This window comes from Kogia breviceps, chromosome 4, assembly GCF_026419965.1.
Source record: "Kogia breviceps isolate mKogBre1 chromosome 4, mKogBre1 haplotype 1, whole genome shotgun sequence".
Lineage (NCBI taxonomy): Eukaryota > Metazoa > Chordata > Mammalia > Artiodactyla > Physeteridae > Kogia > Kogia breviceps.
In genome coordinates this window covers 70,896,430-70,906,822 of record NC_081313.1, presented here as the reverse complement: position 1 = coordinate 70,906,822, position 10,393 = coordinate 70,896,430, and the positions used below count along the sequence as shown (strand labels likewise).

At 36.2% G+C, this 10,393-nt stretch overlaps 1 non-coding gene across 1 annotated transcript; it reads left to right on the top strand.

Annotated features, from left to right (window-relative positions):
* Positions 1-9,023: 9,023 nt before the first annotated feature.
* LOC131756484 (U6 spliceosomal RNA) lies at positions 9,024-9,130 on the top strand. Its single transcript, XR_009335658.1, has one exon. It is a non-coding gene; the product is annotated as a U6 spliceosomal RNA (small nuclear RNA).
* Positions 9,131-10,393: the final 1,263 nt, after the last annotated feature.

Sequence of the window (10,393 nt, the reverse complement as noted above, 5' to 3'; positions counted from 1 at the left end):
TTTTTAGATAGTTGGGAATATTCTTTGATACTATACCCAAACTCAACAAGTGGTAATTTCTTAAAGGTTAGTTGCAACGTGGAACCATAAGCAGTATCAATGATTTTTTTGTTTCCTGTCTCATTAAAATCAATTGGTCTATGATGCAATTTGAATGGATCTTTTAACTATGAATGATTTTGTAACATCGTACATTGGTCACATGAAAAATCTTGGTTTGCTGAATTATGTAGATCTTCCAAATATTGACACATTTCATAACACAAGATCAAAAAATCATGTCATGACTACACAGACAACACCATTTTCTGAATGACAGAGGATTAGAAGAGCTATCTGGCAGCAAAGGTTCTGTTATTCTAAGTGATCTTCAGGGAGACCTGGCCTCTGAAGATGATAGTACTGAAAAAGATAAAGGGACTTCCCTGGTGGCACAGTGGTTAAGAATCCACCTGCCAATGCAGGGGACACAAGTTCGAGCCCTGGTCCAGGAAGATCCCACATGCCGCAGATCAACTAAGTCCGTGTGCCACAACTACTGAGCCTGTGCTCTAGAACTCATGAGCCACAACTACTGAGTCCACGTGCCACAACTACTGCAGCCCACGTGCCTAGAGCCTGTGCTCTGAAACAAGAGAAGCCACTACAATGAGAAGACCACACACCGCAACAAAGAGTAGCCCTTGCTTGCCACAATCAGAGAAAGCCCAAGCCCAGCAACAAAGACCTAACACAGCCGAAAAACAAACTAATTAATTAATTTTTAAAAAAAGAAAAAGATAAAGAAGAAGCTACGTTATCTAAAGAACTACCTACCATTTAATACCACTGTGGATGATATCAGAAAAGTCTTTACGTATTAGGAAGCTTTCAAGTTCATGGTAGCAATTGCAAATTTTCAAAAATTCTAATTTTCACTTGAAATTTTATTATTGGCAACAAATGCTATCCTTGAATCAACAGTCATTTATTTATGAGAAAATATATGCAAAATACCCAAGTCTAAGTAATTATATTGTGTTTGTCATTCTTTAAAGTAACAGTGGTCTTCCGTTAACTTGCAATTCAAACAATTTTGAATTCAAACAATTCAAACTCACAAGTACGTTTCCTCAAGATAATTATGATACCTCAGGATGTAGCAGAAGTGCGTTATGTGCACTTCCCATTTTGTCACACAAAATGTTAAAAACATATATACTCAAGGGTGGAGGCTACCGTCTTGCTGCTAAGATTTCAACAGTTTTTCCCATCATTTTATCAGTGCAAATGTCAAGACTATGAAAAAGGCAGTAACATCTTACTATTATTGTAGAAATAGCTTAGACTTTGCAATCTGGCTGAAAGGGTAAATGGGATTCCCAGGGATCCACAGACCACACAATTAAAACTACAGAAAAAGAGAGAGAGAGAGAGAGAGAGAGAGAGAGAGAGAGAGAGAGAATAATTGATTTAATTAATTCAATATCATTCAGCATATTGAAGGAACTATTAATAAAGAAAAGCTATTACTATATAGCCAGTGTCTTAGGAAGGAGATAAAATGCCCACCCACTTTCACCCTGGTTTGTTTATAGAAAATCAAGACTATAATTTTCCATTATCTGAATCACACACACACACAAAACAGGTTTTCACAATATACATACATATATATGTATACACATATATGTATATAGGTATATACACATACATGCTTAACAGAGAGTTTGACTTTCGACATCATGGTTTTGAATAATATAGAGTATAATATGGTCTTGAACTGAGAAGTTTAGTTGGTTTTTCTCTCTAGTGAGATGGTCATATAATTTTAGTCACTAAAACTAGTCAAGTTCTGGTTTCTTACAGCTCAGAGGCCAGATTTCCATCCACCCCAATCTCTGACCTTATCACTGAGCATCCCACTACACTGTATTATTCAGGAAAGACAGGACTATGATATTTAACTCTTCGATCTCTTAAGTGCATCGTTTTGTGGGACAGATGCTAAGGGGGAGAGATATTTGCCAAGAAAGGTTTTAAAAAGACACAGTAATTAGCTAGAGACATTACTCCTCCCCCAGGACTAAAGAAAGACAAAACTCCTGGTGAAAAAAAAAAAGTGCCCTTTTAAAATATACCATAGCTCTCTGCACTTTTTAGCTCTCATAGCCATGAGAGCCAACATAGTAAAACATAGTAAAATTCTTTCCCGCACATGTCCACATTAGGTCAAGTATGAACTTTAGAGCAGGATGCATAAAACACATTTGTGAAAGAGCAAAATATCAGTCACATCCATCCAGCCAGATATTACCAAATATCAAGCAGCCAACATTTAGATTCTTTAATGTTCAGACTATCAGTAATAGGACCTCAATGAATTTAAACTCAGGCTCTTCTCATACTTTTCCTTTTATATTTGAGGAAATTTATATGAAAAAAACCGATATTACCACCTTCATTTTTCTATGAAGTCACACTGGCTTGCTTGCTTGTTCGCTTGCTTTCTTTTCTTCTTTCTTTCCTTCCTTCTTTCCACAAATATTTTTTGAGTAACTACCAGGTGTCAGATACTGAGTACCATAGTATCTCATAGCATGGTATTATGCCTCAATATGTTTGGCTTTTTTAATCCATAGAAGTGATTAAAGAATCTTTGGGAACCAATGCAACAGAAACTGCACCTATAATACATAATTATCCAAGACAGTAATAGCTGATTCCCTGTAATTAGGAACTTTCCCCCAGTCTCAGCTATCTTTTCTATTGTGTCCCAATTTCTGTGCTGATGATTGTATGCTGTATTTTTTTAATATCTCCTATACTGTATGCTATTTTTGTATTGGGTAATTTCCTAACTTTCACTCGATTCCACTCATTTAACAACACTGACTCTTCACTTTGCAAATAGTTTACTTTTTCTTGCTTTGCTGTTTTTATTGCTGTCACTTAAATTTTGACTTACTTATCCGCTGCCATTCTTATAAACTATACATAAACCTGGGAAGATAGTTTATCATGATGTTTCATTTTTTTGGTTTTTATTGAGGCATAATTAACATATAACATTATATTAGTTTCAGGTGTACAATATAATTTGATATTTGTATATATTTCAAAATGATCATCACAATAAATCTAGTGAACATCCACAATCGTACATGGTTACAAAATTTTTTTTCCTTGTGATGAGAACTTTTAAGACCTACTCTCTTAGCAACTTCCAAATATGCAGTATGGTATTACTATATATTGTTACCATCATCACCATGCTATACATTTACATACCCAGGACTTATTTTCGTAACTGAAAATTTGTATCTTTTGACTGCCTCCACCCATTTCACTCACTCCCTACCCACTCAGTCCTCACCTCTGGCCCCCACCAATCTGCTCTCTATATCTATGAACTCTGTTTTCTTGTTTTGTTTTGATTTGATTCCACATATAAGTTAGATCATACAGGATTTTTCTCTATCTGACTTATTTCACTTAGCATAATGCCCTCAAGGTCCATCCACATTGTCACAAATGGCAAGATTTCATTCATTTTTGGCTGAAAAATATTCATGATGTTTAAGTAAGATCTTGGCTATGAAGTTTGAATTTTAACTCAGTGATATCCTAGCTTTGGGACCCTAGACAAATCACCTAACCTCTTTAAGCCTCTGTTTTCTCAACAGCAAAATGGGGCTAATGATAATAACTTCTTCAGAGATTGCTTTGAAATTAAATGAGATAATGTACACAAAGCTCTTAGCATACTACCTGGTGTAGAGTACATGGACTGGTAAATACTATTCCAATGAAATTAATATGGTAAATGGATTACAGTCTTCCTAAATTCGCTTTTTTTTTTTTTTTTTTACTTTTGTCTGTGTTGGGTCTTCATTTCTGTGTGAGGGCTTTCTCTAGTTGTGGCGAGCGGGGGCCACTCTTCATCACGGTGCACAGGCCTCTCACTATCGCAGCCTCTCTTGTTGTGGAGCACAAGCTCCAGACGCGCAGGCTCAGTAGTTGTGGCTCACGGGCCTAGTTGCTCCGCGGCATGTGGGACTTTCCCAAACCAGGGCTCGAACCCATGTCCTCTGCATTGGCAGGCAGATTCTCAACCACTGCACCACCAGGGAAGCCCTAAATTTGATTATTATCTTGATTGCTATGGCTTCATTAGTATGCCTCCCTCTTTCCTTCAAGACACTGCCTTATATAAGGGATTACAAATAACTGTCACTCTTTCTTGGTGGAACTTGAATACTAATTTGGAAGTTAAATAGCAATACAAAAGAGTATATTACTAAAATGCAGTAAGAGTGATCCAGATAGAAAGTATCATGAGATTTCAGAGAAGGGAGAACTCACTCTGGTCTGAATGGTCAAAAAGTTTTCATTGAAGATGAAAAAAGAATGGACTGAACTTAGCAGGAAAGATATGAATTAGACAATGGCCAAGACAACTAGAACCTTCATGGTAAACAACAGAACCAAATGACAAAGGCAGAGAGAGTATGGCCTTTCCCAGAATATTCTATGGCCTGATTTGATTATTCTTTCTCTACTGGAAGATCAGGTTGGAGAAGTACATTGAGGGTCCATGGTAGAGAACTTGGGGTGCCTGGTTGAAGAACTTAAACATTAAATTATAGAACAACAGTCACATTAATTTATTGATTTAGTCAATAAATACATATTAAGTGCCTACTATGTTTTGTTCTAAGTGCTAGGGATAAACGGTGAAAAAAACCCCTGTCTTTATGAAATTTACTTTCCATTCTCACACCCAAATGCCCCGTGGTGCAACAGGTAACAGAAGTAAGCAAAGCAGGCAGGGTAAGTCACTACGGACCATGGCACGAGGTGATAGTTCTGTGTGTCAACTTGACTGAGCCACAGGGTAGCCCAATATTTGGTCAAACACCATTCTGGGTGTGTCTGTGAGGCTGTTTCTTGACGAGATTAACATTTGAATCCATAGACTGAGTAGACTGTTCTTCCTAATGTGGGTGATGAGGACCTGAATAGAACAAAAAGTCTGAGTAAGAGGGAACTCCTGCTTCTTGACTGCGTTAGAACTGGGACATGGGTTTATTCCTGCCTTCAGATTCAAACTGAAACACTGGTTCTTCCTGGGTCTCAAACCTGTTGGTTTTGTGAATGGATCTACACCGCCAGCTCTCCTGAGTTTCCACTGTGCCAACTGCAGATCTTGGGACTTGTCAGTCTTTGTAATTGCATGAGCCAATTCCTTATAATAAATCTCTGTATATATACAGAACCAATAGGAGATACACATATATTTATATATGTGTATCTCCTATTGGTTCTGTATATAAATATCTCCTACTGGTTCTATTTCTTTGAATAATCTTGACTAATACAGGTGGTGATGAGGGCAAACTGTAAAGTACGTAACTTGCTCCAGCTGATGGCTTCCATGTGAAAATGGGGACCCAACTCTGCCGGATCATTTATTTGCCAAGAGAAGACATAAATGTGGGGTTTTTTTATTCTCTCAATTTTTAAATACTAACAACACAGTTTTAAAAAAAAAAAAAAAAGCACATCACATCAGCCAAGCAAAATCTGTCTACAGGTCATATGCAACCCAAGGCTGCCAATTCTTTACCACAGCTTTAGATAATTAAGAGCCAACGGAGGTTTTCAGAACAGGATTGTTCTGTCAGTACGTGGTGAGAATTAGAAGAGAGTCAAACTAAGGACTCAGAGACCAGCGAAGAGAGGCTCTTGATACAATCGAAGTTCAAATGATGCAAGTCCAGTACAGAGTCATGACAGTGAGACCAAAAAGGAAGGAACACTTGAAGATGCGGTGGTAACAGAAAGGATGAAGAATGGAACATGCCATTCCAAGACAGGTTGACAATTAGGCTGTTGGCAGCGTTGCAAGTATTAAAGTAACATTAATTAATATAATGGATATACTTCAAAATTTCAATGGCCTAAGAAATAAGTTCATTGCTCACTCACATAACTGTCCTATACAGCTGTGGGGCAGCTGCCTTCCCTACAATGATTCAGAGCTCTAGACTTCCCTCTATTAAAACTACACCACATCACGGGGCCTCGGAATCCTTCACTTTGAGTCAGCAAACAGGTAAAGAGCCTGGAGAATCAAGCAGGGAGTTTTTGATAGGCCTGGTCTTAGAGTAAAGCACATCACACCTGCCCACATTTTACTGAGTAGAACTTAGTCACAAAGCCATACCAGCTACAAGAAAGAAAGAAGAAAGGAATTTGATAAATAACTAACCAAGTTGTCAGACGAAAGGAATGGGTCTTTATTCTCTATGAGCCTATTTTTACAACTATAAAGTGAAAGGTCTGGAATTTGTACTTTCTGCAATTCCTATCAATCTTTATTAAGTTTTTTGTTATTTAAGTGGTGGAAAAAAATACAGTAGAAGCCAGAATATTTCTACTCTACAGAATAATGTCATGTCCTTTCTTAGGACAACACCTTATAACATCATTTTAACTGATAAAAGCAATATTCAATTTATGTATTTATGACATCTTATTAGCAATTATCATAACACTGATCACACACAATGGATTGATATCACACGATATTTCCTTCCTATATTTCTAGATAACCACAGATCTTTCTGTAGTAATGACAATGAGTACATACAAAAGGATAATGTGCTTCTTTAGACTTTAATTAACACTGAATGGAATTATGCTTAGAATAAATAAAAGACAAAAAGCTTTCTTTTCATTCTCTTGTTCCTAACAAAAATAATTTATAATTTCAACTTTTCTTGCTGCTACTCCAAAATCCCAGTTTTAAAACACAATCAAAAGATGCCAACATATTCCAAAGTGAAAGAATGCTTTGGATTCTGTACTCCTCCTGTCTTCTTCATCTTTAAGAGATTTTAAGTCTTTTCTTTCCCAAGCTGCCAGTTACACTGAATTGTTCTGAAATGTGAATGATTTTTTTGTGTAAATATGAGCTTCCATCGACTAGAGCAACAATAAGCACTTCACACTTGTCATTTACTAAAACCTGCCTTTTGAGCCCTGTCAGTCATGTGCCTCTACATGTGTGTTTCTTGGTTGAAGCCGCAATGTTTTATGGCAGCTTCTGTTTAGGAATTCATGTCGCTACTTGGCATTTATGCAGTTCAGCTGTTAGAAAGTCAGGGTAAAAGGAAAGAAGATACACAGGAGCAAAGGTTTCAGGAGCAAAGAGGGAAATAAGAAAAGGCTTTAGGTTATGAAACAACCATGCCAGCCAAGTGGTATCAGTGAACCACAGGCACACCCCTTGGGTTTAGGAAAGACACTGCGACAGAACAGATGCAGCTCACACCCATCCTGCTGATCTGGATGGCTGAGTGCTACTACAAAGGCCAAGTGTTGCATGAAACATTAGCAGTTACGTTCACCTTTCAAGATTTTTCATCCCTTACAATACTGAGCTTGATTACAATGTGTGCCACTGAGCTTAGATGAGCTTAAAGCAAAGACAAAGAAACTCTGGAAGAGACAGACATATGGATGAAAAGCTAAATACTGTGGTTGCTAACCAGGGTGACAGAACTGTGCATGATTCATAACATGGGTTCAAATATGCCCAGAAGTTCAGATATTTATCCAACATTTATCTGCATAAAACCATGTCCCTTGGGGTTCGTGTATTTTAATGGTAAAATAATAGGAATCGGCTTTCTCTGGAGTTCTCAAACACTCTTTGAGCTTCTTCTTAGTTTCAAATCACTGGGAACCATGGGTTTAGAGATTTAAGGTTCAGGGAGCAACCTTTTTTAAAATAGGTAAATAAAAAGTAATGCAAATTAAATTTCATTCCCTTCCCAAATAACTCCAGGAAAGATTTTCAGTCTTGTTTAACTGACATCTTCTATTTGTGCTTGCCAAGGAGAGAATGTAGATTTCTAGGGGTTCTTTGGAAGATGTAAGTTATAAATAGAGAGAGGTAAAGAAGCAGAGATAAAATTTTAAATGTATAGAAGTTAAAAAACATATTTTCTCCAAAAATCATTGCTTCTACTTCCACAGCTCCTTCACATCTTTAATTAAATAACTTGAATCTTGCAAGTGATGCATTTTTAGATTTGTTGTGAAGTCCATACCATAAAATATCCATGTCTTATTAATATTTTAATATTGATAATATTAAAATATTATCTTAGTAGAAAACCTCTTTAAAACAACCAAATACAAATGATTATGAAAAACTAAATGATATTAGACTTTAAGACATGAGCACAACATAATATTTATAACAGATTCTCAATCATCTCCAACTTCTTTGGGCACATACATGTATTCTAGCTTCATTTATGCTTACCCATTTTTAGTTAAAAAAAGAAAAACACCTCAATCTAATAACTGAAATGGGTTATCTATTATGGCTAAAATTACCCACACAGTGTATGTGTACTGATACTGCCCAACAATAAGAATGCTTTGTATGCGTACACAATGAACAATGTCCTTACACTTAATGTCTCTTCACATATAATGGAAAAGAATTGTCAGCCAAGGGTATATATAGAAATTTTCACACACTTATCTTTCCTCCTTTTTAGTCATTTGCCAAACCAAAGAGTATATTAAATTGCTTTGCTTTTCTCTTCCACACTTAAAAATTGTACTTCAACAATTCTTTGAGCCTTAGAACTTTATTGCTGTCGTATAACAAAGTGGTTAACTAAGGCACAGAATTAGTCAACTTCTTGTTCCAAAAGCTCAGCAACAAAAGTATTCCTAAGGTAACAAAACACAAAATGACTAAAGAAAGCTAATTATCAATTAACACCTCAGTGCTTCAAAAACCGTTGTGAGTTGGACATGAAACCAGGACAGGATCTCAAGTATTGTGTTATACTGTGCATGGCACAAAACTGGGGATTGCTGACTTTTCTTCTCCAAGGGATGACAGTTTATTTCTAATCCACTATTAGAAATAATATCTTAAAAAGTTTAGTAAATGAATCCTGTAAAATGTTTACAAACTAATACATCATCATACCTTACCTCTGAAATCTGTGTAAGGGCTCACTTTGGCAGCACACATACTGCAATGGGGACAACATAGAAAAGATTAGCGTGGCCTGTGCACACTGAGGACATTTAAACTTATGAAATGATCTCTATCTTCCAGTAATTACCAGGGACCAGGGGATTTAAGGGGAGGGTGGCGGTAATGACCACAAAGGGCCACAGTGGAACTTCTGAGTAGTAATAAAAATGTTTTATATCATGATTGCAGTAGTGGTAATACAACAGTATACATTTGTCAAAACTCACCGAATTGCAGCCTTAAAACTGGTAAATTGTATTGCATGTAAGTTACATCTCAATAAAGCTAACAAATTTTTAAATATTAAAAAAAATTTTTTTTGTAAGAATTTTGATTCTGCCATCCCATGCACTAATTGGAGTGATAAAATTTCATGCAAAGCACAAGGACTTTCCCCCTCTATTCATCTCTGTTTCAGGCACAACAGAACCAGCTGGTCTTATAACAATTCATCAGTCTTTTGCAATGAGATAAAAACGTACCATATTTAGATACTGCAATAAACAATTATTTCAGTGGAGTATGTAATAGTTGCACATCACTAAACTAAGGCAAATATTGAGGAAACATGGAAAGTGAAATGATTAATAATCAATAAGTTGCTGCTTCTCAGAAAACAAACAAAATACTTTGAGGATAATGTCTTTCTACAAAATAAAAATTATTATTCAACTTTTGATCACAAAAATCTATTTTTGTTCTCCAACCATTCATTAGATTAAAACATTTTTTAAAATTTATATATATATATGCACATGTTATGCACAGAAAATAGGTATGTGTTTGTCCCCAGTATATGCACTCAGAACAACAGAAGTTTGTTTGATGAGATCAATAGTATGGAAAAAAGTTACTTATTGTCTTTTCTCCTTCAAGAATTTTTTTTGGCACGTCAATCTGATGAGGTGGGAAAAATGAAGCCTGAACAGAAAACAAAATTGAAGCTAAAAACAATAGAGAAGATTGATTAACCCCACGTTATCAAGTAAGTGTCAATAGCAAGAAGCTACTAGGCTTCTGCACTGTTTTCCTCTAAACTTTTAGCCTTACATCCGTCAAACCTCAAGATAACTATCCATCATGGAGTCAAAGTGGCGAACAACTGTGTGGTCCTTTGATAAGGGACAGTGTCACAATTTGTCTCCTTCTCTTCCCACAGATCGCCTCTAATGGGGTAAGGCCAGGCCACAACAGCTGCAAATAGCCCAAAGACATTCTTTAGCATAAAAAAAAAAGTCTCAGAAAATATGTAGCACAAGAATCTAAGCAACCTTCAAAAAAATCTAAATTCAATGATTATTTACTTGGATGTTTTATGTATATTTTCTTCTTTCTAACACT